Source organism: Heterocephalus glaber, unplaced genomic scaffold (genome assembly GCF_053883595.1).
Source record: "Heterocephalus glaber isolate CG9 unplaced genomic scaffold, H.glaber_assembly_v1.0 deba00001461, whole genome shotgun sequence".
Classification (NCBI taxonomy): Eukaryota; Metazoa; Chordata; class Mammalia; order Rodentia; family Bathyergidae; genus Heterocephalus; species Heterocephalus glaber.
The window spans coordinates 2,257,230-2,274,044 of record NW_028258308.1 but is presented as its reverse complement, the minus strand read 5'-3'; positions in this window follow the sequence as shown (position 1 = coordinate 2,274,044).

Genomic DNA, 16,815 nt, shown 5'->3' with positions numbered 1-16,815 from the left:
AGTGGGAAGATCTTCTATGCCACAATTACCAATGGCCACAGTACAGCCAGTCAGAGAAGTGCTTGGTTAGGAAGGAAAGCCTCAGATGTCAGTACTGTTATCAGCTAATTCTACCCCTAAACTGAATCAGAGTTCCTGAATTGAGCCTGTCTTAAATTCCCAAAGTGGCAGAAGGCCTTCTCATCTTTCATGGTCCTTTTTCTCAGGTATTTGCATTCTATTGATATGCTATATCTGTTTCTCCATCTGAACTTCTAGTTACCTTCCCAAAAAAGAAATCAGGTTAGTGTGACATGAATTGCACTCAGTGTGCCCATGCTGGCTCTTAATGCTTATGCCTTCCTCTCCTAGGTGCTCACAAATCATGCATTCAATAATTGGATTTAGGATCGTTGGAAGAATTGATGTGAAGGTCACAGACATGTAGTTCACATAATGCCCCTGCTTTCCCTTCAGAGGACCAGAGCAGCCATGTCCCAGCTCCTCTCGGTTTTCCATGGCTCTCATACAGCTCTGCCAATAATTTCTTCAGTGGGATGTCTCAGTGTCCCGACACGTCCTTGTCTGCACCTGAAGAAGTGAATTCATTTTAAATTCCTGGTGATTTTTTTATAGACCCTTCACCAACGTGAAATTTAAATTTATTTTCCTGAATGATCATTCAATTATTTTCAGAAATTCTATTTAGATAAGATGGAAATAAAATCAATATATTGATAATAACTTTTGTGCAACCAGAGTGATTGCAAATCTTGTACAATGGGGCAATTCATTGAGGCTTGGTGATGAAGTCTTAAAAATATTTGAGAAAATCTTTTTTAGCTATTTTTAATATGACACAATTCATTTCTAGCTTCTTTTAAAAATTCAAGAGACCAAATTTAACATATACAGCAAGCAGTCTGATTTTAACTCTGTGAAGCTAACGAATATTTGACATCAACAAACATGAAATCACACAGAAAGAATTAAAGAAAAAAATAATCTGAGGTCTTTGTAATACATTCTTTAAAAGTCAAGTAAATAAGGTAGACATTAAGCTAATATATTACATGTAACCTAAAGACTTACAATCATCTACAAATTTGAATATTGTTACCATGGGAAAATACAGATGGAAAAATTAAAATATAACATGTATACAACATACAACATCTGAAAAATTGTAAAGAAGGATGGAGTTGAAGCAATTTCCCTAATTAATAATTAACATACATCCTTTGGTCTTCTTTTACAGCTTTAAATTAGACAAAATTCTGCAAAATTCTGGTCTAGTTATCTAGTACAAGTTCTAAGATGCCTGTCAAAAGAAAGACAATTAACTCCTAAAATCTTAAGATAGACATTCACAATTTGCCAAGTGATAATGGTTTAGAATATTAATAAGGATTATGGATTACCTCATCAAATATCTAGAAATTTGCCAGATAAAATTTGTGCAGGCTAAAGAGAAAATATGAAAACTTGTATATTTGACCAGGAGAAAAATGTCTGATACTAAATATCTGTTATAATACTCTATTCCAAAACTGTTTGAGAAAATGGTTGGCCTTGCCTTTAGGGTTAGGGTTAAGTAATGACATATTTGTTACGGCTCAGTAGGCCCATCTGAAAATAAAAAAGATTTTCAAGTACAAGAAATTATAAAATTAAAATCAAATATTATAATTATTCACTTGGAAGCATCTAAATTGAACAGTTTCTATAATTTAAGAACTTTTTAGTACATAGTGAGAGTATGATAATTGCAATTCCCATAAACAAAATTCTTTACAAATGTAAATGTAAATGCCCACGGACATCTAATATTAATGACAAGAAATTATGTAATGTGCAAAATCTATCACCATTATGCCTAGCAGTTTACTCTACCTTAACACACATTTTTTCCAGCCAATTCTATTCTCTCAGGGCATCGGTGTGGCAGAAAGAGTAGGCTGTTGGGAGTAGGAGTGCTCAGTGATTAAGAAATGACCACTGAAAGACTATAAACAGACACGGAATCAAAAGAGTTAAAGCACAGAAATGTGTTACACATTACAATGCACTCAAATCGTTGATATCCGTAAGTGTAAGAAGTTCAAAGTGAATCGTCAAAAATTTTATGTTCAGGGCCCAGGGATTTAGCTCAGTGGTGCACACCTGCCTCACAAGCTCAAGGTCCTGAGTTCAATCTTCGATAACAGAAAAAAATAATTATGTTCAGCATCCATACATAGAAAGATAAAGGATTCTGGGTTAATTTCCTGGGGATATCATAACAAAAATAATTGCATAAGAAAAGATCCCGATGATGAATGTAACTGTATTGTATACCTAAAATATACCAGTAAACTTAATGAAAAAAAATTTATTCTTTTCCATTTCTAGGAGTAGAAGTTCAAACTTACAGTGTTCTCCAGATTAGGTCCCCTGCAGATTCAGAGGGAGAATCTATTTTACCCCAAGAGATTTGAATTTTACCCCAAGAACTTGGTGGTTGCCAAAAATGTTTGACACTTTTTTGCCTTGTAAATGCATTATTACAGTGTTTGTATTTGAAGGTGAGGAGATATCATTTAATTCACTATAGATGTACATGATATTTCTGCCAATAACACCAGAATCCATCATACCCTCTCCACCAAGAAGCTACCTTCAAAGCATTTCCCTTTCCATTCATCACACATTAGAGTCATTGGAAAAAAAATATATATATATATACATGTATTATATATATTCAATATAGTTACAAATCCTTTAGTTCAAAATGATTTTACAGACCTGTCATCAGTTGAGTTGTGTCCACATGGCTATTTGATTTTTTTTCTTGTTTCATTTTCTTTCCTAAGTATATATATCCTGAGAGTAGTGACTGTTTCCCTACTTCAGTGCCATTGTTCTAGTGAGCAGAAAATCATCTTTTACCAAACAGATACTACAAAAATATCTGTTGAATTAATATATGATATTTGAAAAAATATATTGTGGCCTTTGTTCTATATTTTATTAAACCCCATAGCTGCACCTAAGGCAAGTCTTCTGGACAATGTATATAATTATACTACGCAAGTTTTTACAGCTGAACATGGCACATATGCATTTTCTATTAAATATAGAGCAGCTTTTTTGCAACAAATTGTATATGCCTTAATTTATGAAATAATAGCCCAGTGAAGTAGATAATATTTAAGGTCCCATTTTAAGATTACCAATAAAAAAGTGAGTGTTAGAGAGGTTAAAAAATTTTCCCAGCAGTGAGCTGAGAAGCAAAATCAGAATAAATATTTTGGGTTTAATTAATTTCATTTCATAGATAAAAAATATAGACATTTATATCTAAAAATATAGATGTCTATAGAACCTACCCTACAGCTTGAAAAAAATTCATGGTTCAACGATGGCTCAATAGCACAATTTTCAGGTGTAAAGATAAACTCATTGTAAGTACACATAAAAAATCCTTAATCACTTAATACCAGATTAAAGAGTTATGTGTATTAGCTAATCAGTAACTAAATAAAGTTCTTTAAACTCTTTAAGTATTGTGTTTAAGAAGAAATTAGCAAAACCATTTCCAAGTTGCTGGTTCATTTGCATGAACATTCAATTTCTGCTATTAATAACCTGTTTCCTAGGTAATGAAAGTCTAAAAATCAATGAATATTGCTTTTCTTTAACTGTTAGGCTTCAGGCCATATAGCACTATATGACAGATTTTCAATAAGGTAATAATTATGGACCAAATTGCAATGGAAATTAACTCAGTAATGATGTATTTTCATAATGTCTGTGATCACTGAGAATTTTTGCTGGTTCCATTTTCTTTTTAAGATATGGTTGCAGAAATAAGAGATTGTGGGTTGGAGCTAATGGATTATTAAAGTTTTATGATAATATTAGTCATGGCTCTTACTTATGGGGCAGAGATTCCAATATTCAAGATACCATTGTCTCAGAGAACCAGATTATATTCTTGGCCATGTTTAACGACTTCAGCAAGGAAATTTAGTTCCGATTGTCTTGTGAAATGTGAATTGTAAAGTGCAATTATCAATACTATCAACAAAATTCACATAATGGGTATCCATTAATAGATACTAGGACACATTTATAATTTGTCAGTTCAAAAAAAGAGAAAACAATAAAAATCAAAGATTGAAAGAATAGCTGCAGTTAGAAAGATGCCACAAATGGTTACAATTTTTGCCTCACTTTGACAATATTTGATATGCAAAAATAATGACCAGATTCTAAACTTAAGTTCAGAACTAGGATGAGGCAGGCTTTCTTTTTTTAAAAAAATTAAATTCTTTTATTGGTACATTGTAGGTATACAACACAATTACATTTCTCATTGGGAATTGTACCTTTACATAATGCATCTTGGTTCTTATTTTTTCCCCATTCCTAGACCTCCCTTCACCCCCTCCACCCTTCCCTATTTACAAAGACTTTATTTCCATTTTTTCCATTTCTCATCATTTTTCCTTTCCCTTCTTTCCTTTCTCCTGCCCCTCCCACTACCCCTACCCCTTTGGACCTTTTCTTCCTATTTTACATTATCGATTATTCATTCTAATCATTACTACATTTTAGGTATACAATATAATGACATTCATTATTGGAAATTTGCAACTTTACATAGTCTCTCTTGGTTCTTATTTTTCACCCTTGCCCAGCCCTCCCTTCAACCCTTCCAGTCCTCCCTATTTACAAAGACTTTGTTCCTATTTTTCCCTTTTCTCATATTAATCCCATTCCCTTCTATCCTTTCCCCTAGCCCTCCCACTTCCTTCCCCTTTGCCCCTTTTCTTCCTATTTCACATTACCTATTACACATTTAGTCCTTATTTACACTTTCAGTTTCTCACACCAGAGAAACTATTTGGTATTTATTCATGTGTGTCCTATTTATTTCACTTAAGAGTATCACCTCAATGTGCATCCACTTAGCTATAAATGTCTCTAATTTCTCATTTTTTATGGCTGAGTAGTACTCCATTTTATTAAAAAACCACATTTTCTTTATCCATTCTCCAGTTGATGGGCATTTGGGCTGTTTCCAAGTTTTAGCTATTACAAACTGTGCTGCTATGAACATGGGTGCACATATATCACTGTGGTATGATTCTTTTAATTCTTCTGGAAAGATCCCCAGTAGTGGAATAGCGGGGTCAAATGGGACTTCCAGTCCTAGTTCTTTCAGGTATCTCCATACTGATTTCCACAGTGCTTGCACCAGTCTAAACTCCCACCAGCAGTGGAGCAGGGTTCCTCTTTCCCTACAGCCCTGACAGCATTTGTTATTGGTTGATTTCATGATAGCAGCCATTCTTTCTGGAGTGAAGTGGAATCTCAGCATTCCTTTCATTTGCATCTCTCGAATGACCAGTGATGTTGAACATTTTTTCATGGATTTATTTGCTATTGCTACTTCTTTGTCTGAGAAATGTCTGTTCATTTCTGATGCCCATTTTTGGATTGGGTCTTTAAATTTGAGGGGTCTGATCTTTTTAAGTTCTTTATAGATTCTAGATAGTAGACCTTTGTCTGAGGAAGAGCAGGTGAAGATTTTTTCCCATATTGTGGGTTGTCTCTTCACACTGCTGGTGGTTTCTCTTGCTGTGCAGAAGCCTTTTAATAAGAAGAGATCCCACTTGTTGATTGTTTGTGCTAGTTCACAGGCAACTGAGGTTTTGTTCATAAAATCTTTTCCTACACCGATGTCTTCAAGGGTTCTACCTAACCTCTGTTCCAACTGGTTCAGAGTTTCTATTTTAATATTTAGATCTTTAATCCATTTTGATTTTAGTTTAGTGCATGGTGAGAGATACAAGTCTAGTTTTAATCTTTGGCAAGTTGAAGCCCAATTTTTCCAGCACCATTTATTAAAGAGGCTATCTTTTCTCCAGTGAGGGTGTTTGGCTCCTTTGTCAAAGATGAGGTGGCTGAGTGTGTCTGGAGTTGTTTCTGCATCTTCTAATCTCTTCCACTGGTCCTCAGGTATGTTTCTTTGCCAGTACCATGCTGTTTTTATCACAGTAGCTTTGTAGTATAGTTTCAGGTTGGGGATTGTGATACCCCCTGCCATGTCTCTCTTACCTAGAATTGCTTTTGTTATTCTGGGTCTCTTCCTGTTCCAAATGAATTTTTGGATTGTTTTCTCAAATTCCATGAAATATGCTGCTGGGATCTCAATTGGAATTGCATTAAATCTATATAGCAGTTTTGGAAGTATGGCCATTTTCACTATATTAATCCTTCCTACCCAGGAGCAGAGGATGTCTGTCCATTTTCTGATATCATCTTCAATCTCTCTTTTCAGAGTGCTATAGTTTTCAGAGAAGAGGTCTTTGATTTCTTTTGTTAGGTTGATTCCTTGGATTTTGTCAAAGGCTTTTTCTGCATCTGTGGAGATAATCATATGGTTTTTGTCCTTGGCTCTATTGATATAGTGTATTACATTGATTGATTTTTGTATATTGAACCATCCCTGCATCCCTAGGATGAATCCCACTTGATCAGGGTGTATGATCTTCTTGATGATCTTCAGCATTCTGTTTGCCAGTATCTTATTAAGGAGTTTTGCATCTATGTTCATTAGTGAGATTGGCCTATAGTTCTCTTTTTCAGTTGGGTCTTTCTCTGCTTTGGGGATCAAGGTGATGCTTGCTTCCAGAAATGAATTTGGGAGTATTGCTTCCCTTTCAATTTCATTGAAGAGTTTAAACAGTAGTGGCAGCAGTTCCTCTCTAAATGTCTTGTAGAATTCAGCAGTGAAGCCATCAGGGCCCGGGCTTTTCTTAGTTAATAAGTTTTTAATTACATTTTCAATTTCATTGGTTGATATTGGGTTGTTCAGAATTTTTAGGTCTTCTTTGTTCAACTTTGGTAATTCATATGTATCTAGGAATCTGTCCATTTCTTCTGTGTTGTCCATCTTGTTGGCGTATAGGTTCTGGAAGTAGGTATTGATGATCCTCTGGATTTCTGCTAGGTCTGTTATAATTTCACCCTTTTCATTCCTAATTGCATGGATTTGGGCCTTTTCTTTCCTTTTTCTGACAAGGTTGGCCAAATGATTGTCAATTTTTTTGATTCTTTCGAAGAACCAACTCTTGGTTTCATTGATTTTTTTGTATCGTTCTCTTAGTCTCCATTGCATTGATTTCTCCTCTGATCTTTATGATTTCCTCCCTGGTATGAGCTTTGGGGTTGTTCAAGGCAGGCTTTCTTTATCCACCAATAACCTTCACTCCTCCTGCCTTAGCACTGTACACTAGTTCAAAATGGCTCAGCCACTACTTTTTAGACTCATTGTACCCTCTGTTGAAAAGGCTGGGTATGTATTCCTTAACCAAGCATTTATTTTCATTACCTTTTCTGACATAATGCCATGCTGAGTTCCTCTTAACCTTCTATATACTTCTGTTGATCCCTTGAATTTTTTTTTTTTTTTGCTTAAATTCTTTTATTGGTACATTGTAGGTATACAATACTTTTACATTTGTCATTGGGTGCTTGTACCTCTGCATGATATAATTTGGTTCTTATTTTTTCCCCTTCTCCTGCCCTCCTTTCACCCCCTCCACCCTTCCCTATTTAGATAGAGTTTGTTTTCATTTTTTTTCTTTTCTCATAATTTTCCTTTCCCTTCTTTTCTTTCCCCTTTCTCTCCCACTTGCCCTACTCCTTTGGACTTTTTCCTCCTATTTCAAATTATCAATTATTCATTTTAATCATTTTAAACCTTATTTACACTTTCAATTTCTCATTCTAGAGAAACCATTCATTATTTACACATGTGGGTCCTATTTATTTCACTTAAGAGTATGGCCTCAATATGTACCCATTTAACTATAAATGTCTCTAGTTTCTTGTTCTTTATGGCTGAGTAGTACTCCATTTTATAAAAAAACACATCTTCTTTATCCAATTTCCAGTTGATGGGCACTTGGACTGCTTCCAAGCTTTAGCTACTACGAACTGTGCCACTATAAACATGGGTGCACATATAGCACTGTGGTATGATTCTTTTAATTTTGGGGGGAAGATCCCTAGCAGGGGAATCGCTGGGTCAAATGGGAACTTTAGTTCAAGTTCTTCGAGGTATCTCCATACTGATTCCACAGTGGTTGCACCAGTCTGCACTGCCACCAACAATGGGGAAGGGTTCCTTTCTCCCCACACCCTGGCCAGCATTTGTTATCGGTTGATTTCTTGACAACAGCCACTCTTTCTGGGGTGAGGTAGAATCTCAGTGTTGGTTTCATCTGCATCTCTCAAATGACAAATGATGTTGAACAGTTTTTCATATATTTATTTGCTGCTTTTACTTCTTTGTCTGAGAAATGTCTGTTCATTTCAGATGCCCATTTTGGAATTGGGTCTTTAAATTTGAGGGGTCTGATTTTTTTCAGTTCTTTATATATTCTAGATAGTAGTCCTTTGTCTGAGGTACAGCTCCTGAAATGTTTTCCCACATTGTACGTTGTCTCTTAGCTCTGTTGGTGGTTTCTCTTGCAGTGCAGAAGCTTTTTAATAAGATGAGATCCCAGTTGTTGATTCTTTGTGCTAGTTCCCATGCTACTGAGGCTTTGTTCATAAAGTCTTTTCCTATGCTTATGTCTTCAGGAGTTCTACCTAACTTATCTCCCAGCAAGTTTAGTGTTTCTGTTTTATTATTTAGATCTTTAATCCACTTTGATTTTAGTTTAGTGCATGATGATAGATATTTTTCGAGTTTTAATCTTTGGGAGGTTGACATCCAGGTTTTCCCACACTATTTATTAAATAGGCTATCTTTCCTGCAATGAGGATGGTTGGATCCTTTTTCAAAGATGAGTTGGCTGAACATGTTTGGAGTTGTTTCTGCATCTTCTAATCTATTTCACCAATCATCGGGTCTATTTCTTTGCCAGCACAATGCTGTTGTTATCAAAGTAGCTTTGTAGTATAGTTTCAAGTTGGGGATTGTGATACCCCTTACCATGTCTCTGTTGCCTAGAATTGCTTTTGCTGTTCTGGGTCACTTTTGGGTCCAAATGAAGTTTTGGATTGTTTTCTCTAGTTCTGTGAAACATATTGTTGGAATTTTAATTAGCATTGCATTAAATTTATAAAGTAGTTTTGGAAGTATGGCCATTTTCCCTATATTGGTTCTTCCTACCCAGGAACAAGGGATGTCATTCCATTTTCTTATATCCTCTTCAATCTCTTTTCAGCGTGCTGTAGTTTTCAGTTTAGAGGTCTTTTGCTTTCTTAGTTTGATCAATTCCTAGATATTTCATTTTTTTCGATGCTATTGTAAAAGGAATTATTTCTCTAATTTCCCTCTCATTGAGTCTATTATTTGTGTATAAGAAGTCTATTATTTTTTGAGTCTTGACCTTGTATCCAGCTACTCTACTGAATCTGAAAATTAAGTCTAGACATCTTTTGGGGGAGTTTTTTGGGTCTTCTATGTAAAGTATCATCACCAGCAAGTAGTAACAGTTTAACTTCTTCCTTTACTAACTTTATTCCTTTTATTTCTTTCTCTTTTCTAATTGCTGTGGCTAATATTTCCAGAACTATATTGATCAGGAGAGGTGATAGTGGGCATTCTTGTCTAGTTCCTGATTTTTGTGTGAAAGGTTTCAATTTTTGACCATTTAGTATGATGTTGTCTATTGGCTTTTCATAAATAGCCTTAATCAGGTTGAGATAAAGACCTTCTATTCTGTAGGGTTTTTATCATGAATGAGTGTTGGATTTTGTTGAATGTTTTTCTAATCTATTGAGATGATCATATGTTTTTTGACCTTGGATCTGTTAATATATTGGATTACATTTACTGATTTACAAATTTTGGACCATCTTTGCATCACTGGGATAAATCTGACTTGGTCAAGGTGTATAATCTTCTTGATGACCATCTGTATTCTGTTTCCCAGTACTTTATTGAGGATTTTTGCATCTATGTTCATTAGGGAGATTGGCCTATAGTTCTCTTTTTTGGTTGAGTCTTTCCCTGGTTTTGGAATCAAAGCAACACTTGCTTCCAGGAATGAATTTGGAAATATTGCTTCCCTTAAAATTTCCTTGATGAGTTTAAAGAGTAACGGTGATAGTTCTCCTTTAAATGTCTTGTATAATTCAGCAGTGACGCTATCAGGACCTGGGCTTTTCTTTGTTGGTAAATTTTTAATTATGTTTTCAATTTCATTGATTGTAATTGGAGTGTTTAGAATTTTTATATCTTCTTCATTTAACTTTGGCAATTCATATGTTATCTAGTAATCTGTCCATTTCTTCTGTGTTTTCCATTTTATTACAGTACAGGTTCTCAAAGTAGGTATTGATGATCCTCTAGATTTCTTCTGGATCTGTTGTAACTTCAACTTTTTTGTTCTCGCACAGATTTTAGCCTTTTCTTTCCTTTTTTTGATAAGGTTGGCTAAAGGTTATGGATTTTATTTATTCTTTAAAAAAACCAACTCTTTGATTCATTGATTTTCTGTATCATTCTCTTAGTCTCTATTGCATTGATTTCTGCTCTCATCTTTATAATTTCCTCTCTTGTATGAGCTTTCAGTTTGATGTGTTCTTCCTTTTCCAGGAGCTTGAGGTTCTGCATTAGGTTATTTATTTGAGTTCTGTCTGCTTTCCTAATATGGGCATTCACTGCCATGAATTTCCCTCATAGACTTACTTTCATTATGTCCCATAGATTCCTATATGTTATACTGGCATTATCATTTACTTGTAGAAACTGTCTAAATTCTTCTTTAATTTCCTCTGTGACCCATTGGTTGTTCAGAAGGTTGTTATTCAATTTCCATATACTTGTGCTGGTTTTGCAGTTTCTTTTGCTATGGATCTCCAATTTTATTGCACTATGGTCTGATAATATACAGGGGGTAACTTCAACTCCTTTACATTTACTTAGACATGGCCTATGAGCCAGCATGTGCTCTATTTTGGAGAATGACCTGTGTGCAGCCAAAAAGAATGTGTATTCTGCTTTGGTGGGGTGGAACACTCTGTAAACATCTATTAAGTCCATTTGCTCAATAGCTTGGTTCAATTCTAGAATTTTCTTGTTAATTTTTTGTCTAGGTGATCTGTCTATTTGAGACAGTGGGGTATTGAGGTCTCCCACTTCAATTGTATTAGTGCTTATTTGGTTTTTCATTTCCATTAATATTTGTTTTGTATAGTTGGGGGCATTTGTATTTGGTGCATATATATTTATGATTGTCATCTCTTCCTCTTGGATTGTTCCCTTCACAAGGATGTAGTGACCATCTTTGTCTCTCTTAATTAGTTTTGGTTTAAAATCTACTTTGTCTGCAAATAAGATTGCTACCCCTGCTTTTTTCTGCGTTCCTGTCCTGTGGAGAACTGTTTTCCATCCTTTTACTTTCAGTCTATGAATTTCTTTTTGAGTTAGGTGTGTTTCTTGTACACAACATATTGGTGATCCCTTGAATATTTGCCCTGGCATACCAGCTTGTAAAATCCTGAAGTTCCTCAAGTTTGGGACCAAGAAAGTCTCTTGGTTCCATTTTTCCCTATCTAGACCCACAACCTCAGTATCTCCTAAATGTATACCCTTAGGACTCACCTTTCCTGTTACTGGACATATACCATAACTCAGATATTTCAACTTCTTATTGAATATCTCTTCCTGAATGAATGTCTCACATGCAACCTAAATTCCATTGTTTCAAAATGAGCTTTTGATCTTTCAAATCTCATCAATCTCTGGCAATATTCATTGCAGTAAATAGTATCACATTTAATCTATCTTGACATTGTTTTATATTTCTATTTCCTTACTTTGATGTATCACCAAATACTACTAACGTTATATTTTACATGCTGAATCTTTTTTCTTCTATCACTATCACTATCTAATCTTTCTTTTGATTTACTAATATAATCTCCAAGTAATTTGTCATATCTGTGGTGTTCCTCCAACCTCTCATCTAAATACACCAACATAATGGATCACAGTCTAATAATGCCAAAACTTAGGCTATCATCCTTCAGTGGCTTTCCTCTGGGAACCATACAAGGAAACTGAAAATTGTAATAACTATTTTAAACAGAGTTGATTTAATTCAGGAATCTGATTGCTGAAGTGTTGCAAGGCTAAAACACCATACAATAAATAAATAAATCTAGAGCTTAATGATTCCATAAAACGGCTGAGGAGAGAGTGATTTAGTATTGCAAGATTTTTGAGGGCTCAGAGGAGAGGTGTGAATGGACACTTCATCAGGCATCTGAGAAGAAGCCTCACAGAGCTGGTGCAAAGAGTGCCAGCAGAAGCTTGTCACCAAAGCCTGTCACCAAAGCCCATAGCTGTTACTGGAAAACAGGAAGACAATCTCATCTCTTTTCTTCCTGGATTCTAATCCCTTTACAGCCCATTTCTTTAATGGGAGAGCCCCATAGACAGTCCTCCAAAATCCCTGATAGAAGATAGTGAGGGGGTGGTCCATTTCCCACAAGAAAATTAAAATTGCTAATTGTGATGCTGAAAAGTTCAACTGACTTTATCAAAGTTTATACTGCAAAAAAGAAATGAGAGAGCATGTTGGCAACCTTCACCAAAATCTGTGGCTCTCATAAACATGGTCCTCTTTGCCTTTTGTACTCTTGATATAATCATTTTCTTCCTATGATAACTAATCACATTACTTGTCTTGATGGATTTTTTAATATGATGAAATAATCTTCTCATCCTTTGTAATGAGCCAAATTTGAACCCAATACATACACTTATGATTACTTTACTTGAGCTTAGAATTCAGTTTTCCTTAGCTTGGTTCCCACAGGGCAAAATTAAAACTTCTTTATTGAGAGAAGATATAATCATTCTAAATTACTTGAAGTTGGAATTGTAGCCTTAGTGATATATGACAGTTTTCATTACTGGAAGCAGTGCTTAATAGATACAAAAATTAAATTGTTTCCATAGAAAATCTTCCTTAATATCATGAAAATTTAATTGGAGAAAATTTTAAGTGGGATAAGAAGCAAAATTATGTTGAAAGTTGATATTATAAATAACATTTCTCTCATTAGAAAGCCAGGAAAAATGTCTGAATAATAATTTAAAGCTGGCCCCTTTATTTGCCCCATGAAGATACAAATAGAGATGAAAATTAATTGTACTCAAAGCAAAAAGTGTCAGTAGAAAGGTTTGTCAAAAGGCGTCTTATATCTTTAAAATATAATTAAAATTTTAATGACGGATTAAAATTGGGATTCATGAAAAATAAAGAACTCTGTATGGACTTAGGCTTAGCAAAGTTTCCGACTTACACATTGATGTTTTAAGGATTTTAGGATTTAAGCTCTTCACTTTCTTGCGCGTATTAAGATTACTTTATAAGAACATCATTAAATTTTATCTGAGGCATTAAGGGATCATTTGCCAAAACAATTTTTCAGCTTCCGTAGTTATGTATTTTGAAGATTAGAAATCTTCTCACTGTAACTGAAAAATATATTCATCTTAGTTAACATCTCTTTTTAAATATTAATACTAGTGTTGCATAGGTTATCTTCATTTTTAGGACATAGTTTTATTTCTTGGCACTCCAATAATTAGTTCATCTAATCATTACCTATTACACTATTAATGATAATATTTATTACTATTCTCTTTTTTAAAAAAATCAATAAACACTTGAAAACCATATCATCTGTTATTGTTGCTTGTTTTTGTAGCTTAGTTAAACGTTTCATTTTTAAAATAAAATATCTGGACAATGATTAAAATTATTTTCATTAATATGTAAGCATCTACTAGATAGCACAGCAATAAATCCAACACAGTAGAAATTTCAATGGTAGATATAATGGTTTGGTGACATGCATATTTGGGATACGATAATTTAATAACTCAACTAAGCCCAGTAAAATGATTTGACAGGAACCATGTTTCCTCTATAACAAGTGAAAAAAAAAAAAACCAGAATTTTATACTTATATTGCACTTTGAGAGAGTAAAATTGGTTCTTATTAGCAGATGTCATTCTATTTGCATTTAAAAATTTGTAAGACTGATTTTCTCTAAGTATAAGACATCTGCAGACTGTCTGCTGAGCCTGCCTAGTACCTCAAATAACCAGTCGAGACATATTATACATCTGCTATTTTTTTGTAATCCAGACCACTGCAAGGAAGAAAATGTATTTATATTTCATAATGAAAAGGAAGTGTCTGAATGCCAACTAGTACACACAAAAGATTACAATCTGAGTTGCCAAGCTGAAATTGTCTGACATTAAATGTTTTAGTAGCTAATACTTATGAATTATTGATATTATTCCCATTTAGCAAATGGATCACATCACTATAATAATTATCACCATGCATCTCCTGCTTATCATAGTTAATGTATCATGAAAGAGCTTAGGACAGGACGTTAAAAAATAAATAATGACATTTATTTATGTTCTAGAGAAACACAAGATACTAATATAAGATTTGGGGATAATGTTCAACAGGCTTCTGACCACAGTAGGGGTGTGTATGAAGCTATTGTTTCTCTTTCAGCCATTTATTTGGAGAAATAATAATTTCTTTATTTGGGGACACTACAATTTAACATTGACTCAAATTGCCAAAAAAATCACATCACTTCTAAGGCAATTGATTTTTCTTAGGCAGAGGAAAATATTTTTCAAATAGTTACCACTTTATATTAGTTTTGTATCTATAATCACTATTTTGCTCAGGAGTGAGAAAAAAATCTACTTAAAACACCTTAAATACTTCTCTCCTAAATAAGTACTAGGTACACAAAAATATTTATACATATTGTGAGGTATATGTTTGCTCTCCCTTTTGTGTCCCAATTTAATAGTGCAATAATAATGTCAAGGCTTCAATCATCATTGTCACTTGGATTACATTTGTGTGTTCTCAGGAAAAAAGTAAGAGTAGATAGAGATTTAATATTCCTTCATGCAGTTTTAGCAAGCAAAGCCCCTTTTTTTAGCATTACAAAAACTCTCATTGTACTTGATGCTCAAAACAATTCAGCTTCTGAAACAGTTTAGTATTCCACTATTCAAGTAATTTTGGCTTCAAACACTCTATCAAGAAAGTCATTTAGTCTTGGAATAAAAAGCATGTCAGCTCCTCTTCTACCTTGCCTAATTGATCATCAGAAATGAAGATCCAAAATTTCTCACAAATAGCTCTGCAGCAATTTGTCCATTTCTAATGGCAATAGTATTCTTTATGTCATCCAAGTAGCAGTACAAGTTTTTAAGTCCTATGGTTCTATGCATGTGATAAATCAGAAGCCAACCTGCACACTGGAAAACATCTCACATAAGGTTTCTTTATCCTTTTTACTTCTACCTGTCTATGAAATGAAGAAAATTGCATTTGTCTTCTATTATTGCTCCCCAGGCACTGGTCTGCCAGGACAATAACAGTTACTGGAGCAGGAGGTGCTTTATTGACTGATACTAATTGTGTTTCCAATGGTTTGAGGGTGTGTGTGTACCTTTCAAGCAGTATTACATGGAAAATTGCCTTTACCCTATAAAGTTTGAAATTTAAAACAGCCGAAGCTAATACTGGCAATCAGAGAATATACATACAAAGGATGAATACAAATGTTAAGCAAAAAAAACAAATCAAATGCATGGGTTTTTTTATTTTGTTTTGTTTGGGGCTTTTTTGGTACCAGGGATCAAACTCTGGACCTTGCACTTGCGAGGCAGGCGGTGGAACCACTGAGCTAAATCCCCAGCCTATTTCTATGGATTAACATTAAGTGCCTCTGAAAAACTGAAAGCCATGAAGATGACCTTATAACTGTAGTCAAAAGTTTTCTTTTTCAAGAGAGTATTCAGTTTTACAACTCACCACTCTTTAATTTCTCTCAAGACTTTTTTTTGTTATCAAACTTAGAGTACACTTTAAAGCCAGAATCACCAGAACTCTTAACACTCTCTAGGAAGATAGCCCATGATTGCATGAAAGCAATTGTATGTCACAGTTGGACATGAACAGTTTAAGATATGTGATTACTTCTGGATTTTAAAACATGAACATGTTTGCCTAAACTCTGTACATTTACAGAAACTCTTTTACTTATTCAGAACATTAATTGAAGTCATTATGTCTCCCCCACTATAACCATGCTGATACACGTAAACCAACACACAAAACCATGGAAATCTTATTTTTAGGTACACTTTTTTTTTTTATAACAGTTGCTTATCCTATGGCCAATGTCAAAGAAGTTTACTTCTATGGGCCCATTTAGCAAAATCAGTTCGTCAGTTTAGTACACCTTTAGTCCATACAAAGCCAGGAGAAAAGATCACTTCAATTTTTTTTGTCTATTCAAGCTAGACTCTTCAAAATGATCAGTAAGTCAATCAATATATTTATCAAACAATACTATTTGTCTAAATTTGTGTGGTAGTTGAAAACAATATAATAGTGAACAAGACACATTCAGTCTCTGCCTTCAAATAATAAGCTTTTTTCTTTGTATTCAGAAAAATGCCAACAATAAATATAGAGGAGTACATAGATAAAACATGTTGGGGTACAAATGAGATGATAATATAGGATCTGTGATAGAATTATGCAGCTTTGAAGTGCTAACTCAGCCATGTAGTAAGAGAAGTTTTGGTGAACTGAGACATTTCAAAATGACACAGGTATACACAGACTTGAGAGGATACTATTTTGAACAGAAAAAAAGTAAGTACTACAATTTGGGTACAGGCTCCACATGAAAATGAAGGTATTATGTTCAATGAACAAAAACTGGGTTTATATGACTATAGAAGAGGGAACCACGTG